The following is a 12,990-nucleotide window of genomic DNA, read 5'->3' on the forward strand; positions in this document are numbered from 1 at the left end:
AGTACAATCTATGTGAAAGATAAGAAGAACCATAGCACAGGGCTCGGGCTGTTCTTTATTCTTTAAGGAAAGTGACTGTTGAAAAAATTGGAGTATGGCAAGTGTGTCGTGTGAACTCCGAGTTCTGATGCATCCTTGAAGATGAAGGAGATTTTAGCATTTGAATTCTCTTTAGCCCAAAGTCAGTTTAGCAGGTGCTTCTTTTTATTGTGTTATAACAGTTACCCCAAACTTGAAAACTAAAAGATGAAATCACGAGGCTTTTCCCATTGTGACATTTATCTGTATTTAATTTTTATGAGCTCTGTATTATGAGCATCTTATTTTATTAGCTGTTTTATTTTGAAAGAGCGTGTGAGTATGAGTGGGAGAGAGGAGCAGGAGGAGAGAGAAAGAATCTTTTTTTTTTTTTTTTATAGTTTATTTATTTTTGAGACAGAGTGAGACAGAGCATGAATGGGGAAGGGGCAGAGAGAGAGGAAGACACAGAATCTGAAACAGGCTCCAGGCTCTGAGTTGTCAGCACAGAGCCTGATGCAGGGCTCGAATCCATGAACCATGAGATCTGACCTGAGCCGAAGTCAGATGCTTAACCAACTGAGCCACCCAGGCGCCCCGAGAGAGAAAGAATCTTAAGCAGACTCCTGCTCAGCATGAAGTCTTAACTGGGGGCTCGATCCCATGACCCTGGGATCATGACCTGAGCCACAATCAAGAGTTGGACGCTCAACCAGCTGAGCCACCCGGGTACCCCTGTTATAGACATTTTAAAGAATTGTTAGACCTTTTAATGTTACTCTAAAATACCTGTTGTAAAACTAGTTCGCTAGTTATTCAGCAAGCCTTTTTTGAACCGGTGCTAAGTCAGGGTGCTCAACTGAGTCTGAAGGTCTACTCATGAACAGGGGACGTGCAAGTGACGTACTCAGGGCACTTAAGATCCTCAGGGTGGGGGGTGTAGAATTAAACAACTATCAGGTTTTTGAAAAATTGCATTCGTAATGAGTAGTTCAGAGGAGAAATACATTGGATAAAAATAACAAAGCCGGGGAAACAGACTTGCCTTTAAGTTGTCATTTAAAACGTGTAACCTCCTGCAGAAGGGAGCCTCTGCCTTGTTTGACTTTTGAGTCTCAATTCTTACTCCAGCTTCCTGTCATTTTAAAGTACTTGTTAATTGGTTAATGAGTTCATCTATTAATTTATTCATTCAACAGTTACTTTGTCAGTACACACTAAAATGCGATTTATTATGTGGAGAGTAATGTGTAAATATAAAGCACTGCAGAAAGATGAGTTACGCTTGTGAACTGTATTGGGGGCATATATGCACTCATAAGGGAACTAAGAAGTCCATCAAAAACACAATACATAGTAGACGATGGTGAGTATGTGAAGTGTGGATGAAACAGCTCAGAAAAGGAGAGGTGATGTTTCACTGGGGGTCAGAGAAAGGCATGAGATTTCATTTGGGGCTTGAAGGGTGAGTAGTATTTAGACCTAGCAGGATGGAGGGGAGTGTTCTAAATGCTGTGAGTGAATAGCATGAAGTTTATAGAATAGTGTTTCCTCAGTGACAACTTCGAGTTGCTATCTGAGATTTGCCCTGCAGCCTGTGAAACTAGTTTCCTTTCCTGGATGAGTTAACTGGCTCACCAGAATGGGTTTCTCTAGTTCTTCCTGATTATCGCCTTATTCTCTGCTCCCTATCCAGGAGGAACTTTTTAACTTTCTCTTCTCTTTCTCGCTTCAGTTGTTGTTGAGCTTTTTATTTCCTCATCAGTTCCCCACTGCAGTTAAAATGTTTCTAGGAATGGAGCAAGCCTACTGCTTTCAGGAAATTTAAATAGCATGGAACTCAAATAATATATTGAAGTTTGTGCCTCATGGTGCTGACCTCTTCCATAGCGGGGAAGGAGGGCCTCAGAGCCCCGAGTATGTGAGAGGGAGGACAGGGTTCTGCTTTGTGGTCACCACACAGCCAGACCTTGGCCCCTGTCTCTCCCTGGCTTGTCCTGGCGTGTAAGAAAGCAAATTCCTTTTCCTCTCTTCCTCAGAGCTGAAATCTGTGTTCCCAGTCTCTTAAATTGACACATTCTCTCTATTTATCCTTATTATTTGTCCTTGGAGTATTTGTGGGTTTATACATACATTTCTATATAGGGAGGGTATTATATGTGAGCATAAGCATTAAGGCAAAGAAAATAAAATTCTAGTCATCTCCATCAATAGGATTGATTCCTTTCTCCTTAATAATTCTGTTGCTCATTATATATTCATATCACTAGAATTTTAAAAAGTTGCTCTCATGGTAATTTTGGGGTTACATTTATAGAAAACATTCTTTGTTCTTTTAAATACTCTGTAGAGGGCAGCATTTTCTGTATAATTTACAAATGATAATTTGCCTTTTAATTGCCACAGATGATGAAGAGTTTATATTTATTCTGCTACAAAAAAAATCACTTGAAATCTTTGTGTTAGTGTTCTTTGGAAAACTGATTTATAGAATAATGCTTACTGATAAGTATAGCTCAGAATCAGCTGATCTCTTAAATATTACTCCTATATAGTCATTTGAAATCTACATTTTATTTCCTATACTATTTAAGGTAAGTTTTGTTAATTTCTGAAGTTTTAGAGCTGAGCAGTTTTGAGCACCAAGTTAGTTACATGGTTTGATATTATGGCTTAAATTTTTTTTTCTATAGTTAGTGCCTTTTTAAAAATAAATCTAAAGTCAATTTTGAGGGGTGCATGGGTGGCTCAGTTGGTTGAGTGTCCAACTATTGATTTTGGCTCAGGTCATGGTCTCAGGGTCATGGGATCAATCGAGCCCTGTGTTGGGCTTTGTGCTGAGCTTGGAGACTGGTGGAGATTCTCTCTCTCCTCCTCTAAGCCCCTCCCTCTCTCATGGTCTCAGGGTCTCTCTCTCTCTCTCTCTCTCTCTAAAATAAAGTAAGTCAGTTTTGAGTTTGTTTTTGTTGATGTGAATTTTTAAGGAAGTAACTTTAATTTCTTTAAGTGGATGAAGGCAGAAAATTGTATATATTTAAAGACAAATTTGGGAGAACAAAGAAGAAACATTTTATTTGACCCTAATGACTCAGGGTCCTGTTGCATAGTAATAGCAACAAGCCTAGATGATGTTAATTGAAAAGTACTTCATATGTTATCTGGAAAACATGGAAGATTGTATTCTTGCAATTTAGAGTTCTTTAAATAGGAATTAAGACTGAAAAATAACATGCAGGAGGCATTTATGCAACATTCATAAATCAAGCTCCTCTGTACAAGGTATCATAGGAGAATCAGCAAAGAGTTATAGGAATATATATCACTTGGCCTTAGCTTTTAAGGAGTTTATTATGTAACAGGAATGATAAGACAAAGGGAACATAGAAAATATAAGGATTTACAAGATACAAAGGAGAAAATCCCTTAGAAAGATACCTTAAATGAACTCATAGGCCAAATCCCTACTGTATGACCTATGGGCCCAAAATGCTTTTTACTCTTTAAATGTTGAACATAAAATCAAAATAGTGTTTCATGACACACGTAAATGGTATGAAATTCAGATTTTAGTGCCCGTAAATAAGGCTTTATTGGACTACACTCATGCTCGTTCACGTCATATCGTTTATGGCTACTTTTGGGATATAATGGTGGCGTTGAACATATTATGTGACCTGCAGAGCCAAAATATTTACTCTTTGGCTCTTTACAGAAAGAAATGTGTCTCCCCTTGCTCTAGGTGTATTTACACGGTTGGAGGGGAGCCTTTCAGAGTGAGCAGACATCTTTGGCTGCTTTCCATCCCAAACAGTGGCCAGTGTTGAAGGGGATCATTTTGGCTTGAAATTGTCCTCTCCATAGGGTGACATATAGCTGATCTAGCTTGTGCCCATGAGAATAGGTCCCACAGCATTAAGAGAAGGGAATTGAGATGCCTGCTTATCCAGACGGGTCCATGAATGACAACAGTGGGGCTTAAGACAGTCTGGAATAATGAGGCCCGTGTGAGCTGGGGACATACATGCCCCATTTGCAGCCTGTTGTTGCCATGTGGAAAGGTAGCATTGCCAATTTGGGGACTTAAAAGAATTAGAAAGCAGGGATGTTTAAGATAAAAGTTTTCAGAAGTCTAAGTATTAGCAGTGCAGTAGACGTTGTACTCTAAGTAGAGTAGAACAGTACTCTAAGAGCCATGGTGTGTCTGAGAGCCCATGTCAGCCCACATGGGCCCCAAGGTGTTCATTTGGACTCTCAGGCATTCCAATTCCGTTTTACTCACACCCTCCTGCATCTGCCAGTGTCCAGGCATGTTGAGGGCTTGCTTCCAGCCCCAGCTTGAGGCTGAGTCCCCTCCCTGTGGGTTCCAGGGGTAGATTGGAGAAGGATGTAGGGGATAATCTTGCCAGACCTAAATAGCTATGCCCAGAGAGCACCTTTAAAAAAAAAAAAAAAGGCAGATCCCTTACCTTTCTTTCCACTCACTTTGTGTTAGTCTTGAGAGCCAGAGCCTGGTCAGAGGAAGGGGATGAGCCGCAGGATTCTAGTACGGCACCTCACTGTGACCCCAGTCAGGGTGCTTTTGAGTGGAAGTGAAGGGAGGGCTCAATGAGGAAGAAGCAAATGGCATAGACCTAATGTGGGAGGCTGAGCGGTAGTTATTACTTGAAGAATGTGTAGGATTTAGAAAAGAAGTGCAAAGGCTGCTTTCTCTGAGAAAATTCTTCTCAGAATTCTTAGAGAATAGAAGATATTCTATTCTCTGATAAAATAGAAGATAAAGACAAGCAGGGAGAGGAAAATAAGTTACGTCCAAGAAGGGCCAGTTCCTTAGTTTGTCTGGAGGCTTGGGAAGTGAGGGGGATTATGGGAAAAGGGTACGCAGGTGTGTGGAGGGTCTGCGGTCGCTTGCTGAGGAGACTGGGTCTTAGTCACTGAGGGACCGTCAAGAGTGTGGTGTTGGTGTTTGATGGGCTCATAGAGTCAGGTTCATCCAGCAGTCACACAGAGGATAGAGTCCTAGAAGGGGGTGAGGTGAGCGGCGCAGATGAGAGAGGAGAGCACTGTTCTTTCCTGAAGCCAGGTAGTTGGGGGGCAGGGAATATGGTCTGAACTGGAGTGCCAACCCTGGTGTGGAGGAGGAAGGAACGTGGGGGGCAGAGGCTCCGTAGGTAGTGGGGTGAACGCAAGGAGAGGGAGTCCTGGGGCCCTTGATCCTGAACGACCTGCTGTTCTTCCCTTGTCATCTGTGAAGTATTCACACGGTACATATTCCTTCCCTTAGTAGTTCTCAAGAATGTCCCCCTCAGTTGACACATGTGGAAACAGATTCAGATTAAGTACCAAACAGCTAAGAAATGACACCAGGAGCGAGCCGACCGGGGACTGTGTGACCGTTCCACATGCAACAGTTGAAATTGTTACTGTTTTTACATCAGAGGGAAATTAGCTAGGACTGCACAAAGATTATTTATGTGTAGCCTTTTTTAAAAAAGTTTATTTCTTTTTGAGAGAGACAGAGACAGCGCAAATGGGGGAGGAGCAAAGACAGAGAGAGAGAGAAAGAGAGCGCATGTGCAAGAGAGTGGAGATCCCAAGCAGGCTCCGGGCTACCTGTGCATGAGTGAGATCACGACCTGACCGAAACTGAAAGTGGGACACTTAACTGACTAAGCCCCCCAGGCGCCCCTGTGTGTAGCTTTTTAATGGTATTTCTTTAGCCTTTTACAGCTTGGGACCAGAATTCTATGATCTAAATTTCCTAATCAAAACTCTCATGTAACCTTTTAACGTGCATTAAACGTACATGTAGGTAGAGATCCCTAACCATTTTTACTATCTTTGTTACACGTGGATGAAAGTGTAAAGAAGTGTAACTCCATTCTATCAGTGTGCACCTCATTTAGCAGTACACATACTGTCACTTGTCATTGTAATATTCTGTAATCCAGAGGTTTGGGTCTTCCTCTCTTGATGTACTCCTTGGTAGTTCGGATCCCCAGAAGGGACTCACAAGGCTCGTCGGACTGGGTTTGTTTTTTTCCCTCTTATGAACCATTTGCAGAATCTACATGTCTGTCTTCCTATATGTTCTTTTTGACATGGTACACAAATTTAGCTTTCCCAATTCTAAACTCAACTAAATCCATAGAATGAGTCACAACAGTGACTATTAGGTAACATCTTTTGGAAAAACAGTCTCATAGTCTTAATAGTCAATGACACAAATTTTTTTGAGATTGAAGTACCAGGCATTGAGATACATGCTATATTCGTAAGGTGGAATAGTTGAAACTTTACCTGCAGATTACAAAATTTTAGATTCTTACTTTTTTTTAAAAAAAAAAATCCAGGTTTAGATTACAACTGTTTCCAGAACTTTTTTCCATGAATCTTCATCTTTTTAACCTTTCTACCCTTGAACTTAGTGTGTAGGTGTTTTTTTTTTTAATGTTCTATCTTAAATTTGGATGCCCAGTTTTTAACGTCAAAAGAAATTAGAAATTAGTCATGCCACCATTATGCAATTTTGATGACATCCTGGTACATATTTCTAGACTGAAGCAACCAGCACTTTGATAGATGACTTGAAGGAAAATGGAGTTAATGTCAAGGCGGCCCTTCCAAACCAGCAAACCTTGTAGGCGTTGCTAGAGCAGAAAAGACAAAAGGCAGCCTTGGGTTAAATCTCTTACTTGAACTTTTGATAGTATCGTGATATAAGGAAGTTAGCCCAGCTGCGTTCTTCCTTGTCAGGGAGTAGGCATAATAAGGGAAGGCACAGATAAACTGTATGTTTCATGTTTGTTGTGACTTCTTAACTTAAATCCACAGATCACACGTGTAACAGGTAGATGCTAACTGAGCAATTTGACCAAGTTGTTTCTAAACTTCGACTTTATGTACTCAAGTCTACGTAACAACTCGCCTTATTGAACAGGATCCCACAATCTGTCAGACAGTGTGCTGGCCCAGGGACAAAAGGCGAAGAGGTGTCATGTTTTCCTGCCGTCCAGGAGTTCACCACCCCAGGTGATGAATACTGACCTGGTGTCCATTGCATGGTGACTGGGAGGCAGAAGTGCTTATTTTCAAGTCCTGACTCTTGCTTCCTGACTGTAATCTTGGCCAGTTCCATGTCCTTGAGCCTCACTTTCCTTCTTTATGAAATGAGCAAGGAGGTACCTAATTGGGAGGGTTAAATGATGTAATGTGCGGAAAGTACTCGGTGTAGAGCAGGTAGGTAGCTACTGACTCCCCTGTTAGATGTGCCGGGCATTACGAAAGAGCCCAGACTGGCTTGTGGGAGAGTTGGAACCGCCTTCCTAGAAGAGGCACTGTCGGATTTGAGACTTGCTGGTCAGTTGCGCTAACACTTGGGGTTGTTTTTCCCAGGCAGAGGGAGCAACTCCAAAGTGTTTGCTTTGTGTTAATTTTGTTTGTGGCTATACTAGCAATACATGTAATTCTAAGAACTAAGGATGCTTAAAAAATTGCCACAGGATTATAAATTGTGTTCAAAATAGTAACTCTTAGTGCTTCATATGTGTTTCTTATTATAGTTCCCAAATGCAAGAGCCTAAGTACCTATATGAAGGATTTGAGAATTTAAAAAATGATGAAATGGACTGAAAAGCTTTTGTAAAGCTGAATTTAATGTATGTTTGTGTTAATTGTTAGGGAGGTGACTTTAAGCTACTCCCTAACAGGGCCTGGTTTTGAAGCAAATTACCACACTTCGATTTTCTTAATTTTGATTAATTTGATACAATTACTCTATCATCCCTTTTTTATGGCTAATAATCTATGAAAATTAATGTTAGAAGTAATTCATAAGTTATCCCTCCTGATAATGCGGTCTCATCAAAATCCCAGCAATCTAACCAGTATCTACTAACTTGTGCATTTTAAGATGATAGCAGTGATAGCTTTTATTTTGAAGATCATTTTGTAAATCAGTACTAAGCAGTGTTTCCCTTCAAGTATTCCCGATAACCTCTTTTTCTTTACTCTTTTTGGCCGCTTGTGTAGCTCAAAACTTTAAAGGGTAGAACCAGATACTCAGCTGTATTAGCAGCTATAATGCACTAGCAGTTGAAAACAAATTTCTCTCTTACTATATAGAGTTAGCAAAGTATATTCTTTTTCTTTTTTTTTTTGGACTGGCTTTCAGCCAGAATCCTTTATTCTGATCATCTCTTAGAGATGCGAGTCGTCTTTTAAGTGCTTCCAATCATGAGCTGGTCTGTAAGACATTATTGCCAAACCAGATCTGTTAATAGGAAGATTGCAAATAGCCAGTGTCTTCTAATTTAGAACAGTCCATTCTTGTCTCTCTTTTAAGATCTGTTAACGTGAAAGCCACATCTGTCCAGAACAGGAAACCACTGCTCTTAGTTTACCTTCTCCTTAAAGGAAAGCTGGAGAATGAGTAGCCAGACAATGTGTTAAATGCTGTTACTGCCTTCCTGCTTGTTATTGGCATCCCTATTTTCTTTATGTTGTCTTCATTTGTGTGTTGTTATTGTGCATTTTACCCTGAGGTAAAACATTCCTGGCCCTTGTTATTTATAATACCAGGATACTGATTTTAAACCACCTTTGCAAATGAACAAGGGATCTTGGTCCCAGAAGCCTTTTTTCGTGGTTATGGTTGCCTTGAAGAAGGACCAGGTCTATCTGGAGAGTCGCTACCTCTCTGGAGATAGGACATCTTGGAGAGGCCTGTTAGTGCATTGCTGTGATGAAAATAGTTACCGTGGGTCCCGTGTGGGGCATCTTCTTTTTTCCTGCTTTGGGCCAGGCAGCGAACTAGCTGAAGACGGTCACTTTTCCCCAGTGTCTTTTGGCAGAATATATGTCCTCAGATTGAGGGCCAAGTAGTTTGTTATACCTGGATGCTATGTGACAAGCCCACAGCTGGATAAAGGAGCCAGGTACTTGGTGTCCCGGAGGCTGCTGGCCACTGGTCCTGTCGCAGCTTGGAGCAAGGCCAGCTCTTTTCTTTGCTGATAGCTGTTGGATAAGTGGTTGACAACCTGAGAGAAAGAGCAGTCAGTACAAAAGAGACGGAAAAAACTTGTGAGCTGAGCTTCTGGAGTCTCTTGGCTGTGTGGCCGTGTTCTGCGGTGACTTAGTGGGAACAAAGGAGGTTCAGCGTGACCTTGGGGTAACAATACACATTGTTGGGGAGACAATGACTTAAATGTACTTACTGTTCTAGATTGTCACCTGCCAGTACCCGAGTTCTCTTTTACCTTTTTTGTCACACAGCGTCCTGTGAAAGTACTTTGAATGAGACATGCAGTGACAACACAGCTTTCGGGGAGCATACAACTTGCCTTTTCAAAACCGCCTTGCCTGTGATTTTCTAGAATTACCTGATCTAAATGTTGCTTCTTGGTGGTTGAGAACTACAATTTAAAGAACATTTAAATATGAATTAAAATTTGTCAGCGTTCATTGCCAGTATTTCAAGGGCTGGCTGTGTAGCCGAGTGTGTCTACCTTTTTGTTAAGCAAATAAGTGTTTATTGTGGAGAAGCTTGAAAATAGGGGAAAGTGCAGAGGAGCAGCAGCAACCGTGATGCCACATGTAGAACAGTGCTGGGTACACAGCAGGCACGTAGGTGTGTTCCGTGAATGTAGAGACAAACTTTAATATTATTTGAGTGTATATATGATTAAGGTTTTTTTCCTATGTGTATTGGTCTCTTTTTTTTTTTTTAAGAAAGGGATTAAAACATGCAAATTCAGTGAAACTTCTCTTTGAATTAAAAAGAGATTATTTTTGACATTTCTTATATTCTTCTTCTTCTGTGATGATGAAGCTGTGCATCTGCCACGGCCCTTAGCAAGGGACCACCTTACTTCTGGCATGTCTGCTGACGGAATCTATGGAATTTCATTAGGGTAATGGTTGCTATAGATTTTCATTAAACACGTGACCTTACTTCCAAACCCTTCTTACTAAAAATCCATGGAGTCCGGCATCTTATCCTTGCACAGCTACGTGTAGGCCTTCACACCTCATCCTTAGGACAGCTGTCTCCCTGTCCTTGGTCACACACCTTGGTTTGTGGGATCAAGCCCTGCATCAGGCTCTGTACTGAGTGTGGAGCCTGCTTAAGATTCTCTTTTTCCTCTGCCCTTCCCCTCCTCGAGTTCGTTCTCTCTCGCTCTCTCTCAAATAAATAAACATTAAAAATATTCTTACACTTTAGTTCTCCCTTGATTTTTTTCCACTTGGGTTAATGTGGCTAACTTGGTTTCATCACTTCTGTGTGTTTTGGTTATATTTCGTGCCTCCTGTCATCAGACTCTGCCTATAGCATTACATAGGCATGTAATGAAAATAGGCCTGCCGTGGGGGGAGCCACATGAGTCATTTGATGCAGTTAATCTAGGCCACTCTGATATATCACAGTTCTGGCCGTGACTTAACCAAATGTAGTTTTAAGCCTTCAAAGTATTTGTTTCTCTTACCCAGTCGAGCAATGGGGTTTTGATTGGCGTTCTTCCCATCTGCATGTGAGGAAGCCACATAGTTAAAAATTTTTAAAAAGCCATGGCTCCTGCTTTGGGAGGAACGTAGTATTTAACTCCTGAGTAATAAACATGTGCTGTAGACGGAACGGGCCACGAACATGTGGGTAGTGTAGCGCAGTGCCTAGCCACCAGCCAGTGAGTTCGGAATTTGGATCCTGTGAGTATCTTATCAACCTTGCTCCTCATGTTCTGTGTACTTCTGTGAAATGAGCAGAGGAGACTGCGGGGGAGGATCAGCTCTTTCCTTCCCACATTCCTTTGTAGGGTTCAGTAAGGAGCTCTGAAGACTAGGAAGTGAGTGGAGGCTCCCTGAAGGGTGAAGTCTTAACGCTAGACCGTGAAGGCAGGCTAAGATGTCGTTAGGTGGGGTGGATTAGAATAGGCATGGTACGTGTGGGAGCCAGGTGAGCACAGGGCTTTGAAAGCGTGTCTAGGGAGGGGACTTGAGGAAAGCAGTGCATAAAAAAGTATGTCAGAGGTCTAGAAGGAGAGAGTCTGGAACAGGAGCAGGGAGGAGGAAGATCTTACGATCCAAGCACGAGATGTTGAGAGTATAGGTGAGGATAGTTGCACAGAGGTGGTGGGAAAGGGCAGTTACCAGGGCATATCCAGGAAGAAGCCTCAGCCTGGTATATGGTGTTGTGTGAGGAGAGGAATTGCAAGGGTGTAAGGCAGGCAAAAACTGCATCATTCATTCTTTCTTTCATTCTTGGTTATTTTTATTTATTATTGTTTATTTAATTTTAAGAGACAGAGAGACAGAGAGAGAGACAGAGCATGAGCAGGGAGGGGCAGAGAGAGAGGGAGACAGATTTGAAGCAAGCTCCGGGCTCCTAGCTGTCAGCACAAAGCCTGATGCAGGGCTTGAACCCACAAGCCATGAGATCATGACCTGAGCTGAAGTCAGATGCTCAACCGACTGATCCACTCAGGTGCCCCCTAATTCATTCATTCTTAAGATACTGAAATTGAGACACAGGGCGCCTGGGTGGCTCAGTCTGTTAAGTGTCTGACTTTGGCTCAGGTCATGATCTCACGGTTCATGGGTTCGAGCCCCGCGTCAGGCTCTGTGCTGACAGCTAGCTCAGAGCCTGGAGCCTGTCTTCAGATTCTGTATCTCCCTCTCTCTCTGACCCTCCCCTGCTCATGCTGTCTCTCTCTCTCTCTCTCTCTCAGAAATAAATAAAAAATTATTAAACAAAAAAGAAACTGAAATTGACAATCTGCTGCTACAAGGTTCTGTTCTAGGTATTGGGGACTAATCCCTAAATAAAATCCCTAATAAGACATTCTTTTGAAACGTATTTTCTAGTGTTAATTGTGTTAAAACTTTAGTGGCAGCAATTTTGGCACCTTGAGATGTCATTATGTAGCTCATAATTCTTTTATCCTGTCTAAAAGTCAACTGGGAAATGTCGATGAAAGCACATCCAGTATCTTCAGGAAATCAATAGACAGTATTTTAATATTTCAGGACTGTAAAGATACGAATGGAACTGTTAAACTGAAAATGTTGTATTTTACTGATCAAAGGAAGTGGTGCTACTATAGATTTAGTAATTTGCCTTGTAGCTGATACATTTCAGGGAATGTCATGAAGTTGGGACTCCTAGGAAATTGTTGTTGAGTTGTCACAGGTTCCTTTTGTAAGCTTTCTTTGGCGTTAAAATTAGGTTCATTCAACAACCAGGAGGAAGTAATTAGATTGAACAAGACTTTAGTACTTGATGCCTTTTTTCCAAGAGATTTTGTCAGCTTATTTTTGAATGAGTGCTGTGATATTTTAGTTTGCAGCCTGAATTTTCCTCAGTTCTTTAAGGTGAAAAAATTTCAGTTAGTACCAGATCACTCCTTGACAAAAAATGTTGACATAAGAAATAAAGAAGCTTAAAAACCAGAATATAATTTTTCATGGTGTTGTGAAAGGTTGAATTAGAATAACGTTCTATAGTTAAAACTATGGTGCATTTAAATAATCATTTCATTTGGGGAACTTTCCTTGTACCTGGTTTTATTTCATAGTATTTTTACAGTAACCAGTATTAATCTGCTATAGAAATAGAGTATAAGGATTCCCCATAATTCTTTTTTTTTTTTTTTTAATGTTTATTTTTGAGAGAGAGAGAGGGAGTGGGGGATGTTCAGGGAGAGGGCGACACAGAATTTGAAGCAGGCTTCAGGCTCTGAGCTGTCAGCACAGAGCCCAGTATGAGGATCAAACTCACAAACTGTGAGATCATGATCTGAGCTGAAGTCGGATGCTCAACCAACTGAGCCCCACAGGTGCCCATACTAACAATTCTTAATGAAGGAAATAAAGAGCTTTGGGCTTTATAGTACTGATAAGATTTTATGTGATAAAGGAATGTTAAAAATATTCTAGAAACAGGGTTAAGTTTCTTAACTGCTCTACATACGTTACCTTGCA

The 12,990-nt window shown here is 41.2% G+C and overlaps 1 protein-coding gene across 2 annotated transcripts in view; it reads left to right on the forward strand.

Annotated features, from left to right (window-relative positions):
* SHQ1 (SHQ1, H/ACA ribonucleoprotein assembly factor) overlaps positions 1 to 12,990 on the forward strand; it is a 100,998-nt gene that overhangs the window by 43,996 nt on the left and 44,012 nt on the right. The window lies entirely within an intron of this gene.

This window comes from Hyaena hyaena, unplaced genomic scaffold, assembly GCF_003009895.1.
Source record: "Hyaena hyaena isolate Hyena2069 unplaced genomic scaffold, ASM300989v1 scaffold_48, whole genome shotgun sequence".
Classification (NCBI taxonomy): domain Eukaryota; kingdom Metazoa; phylum Chordata; class Mammalia; order Carnivora; family Hyaenidae; genus Hyaena; species Hyaena hyaena.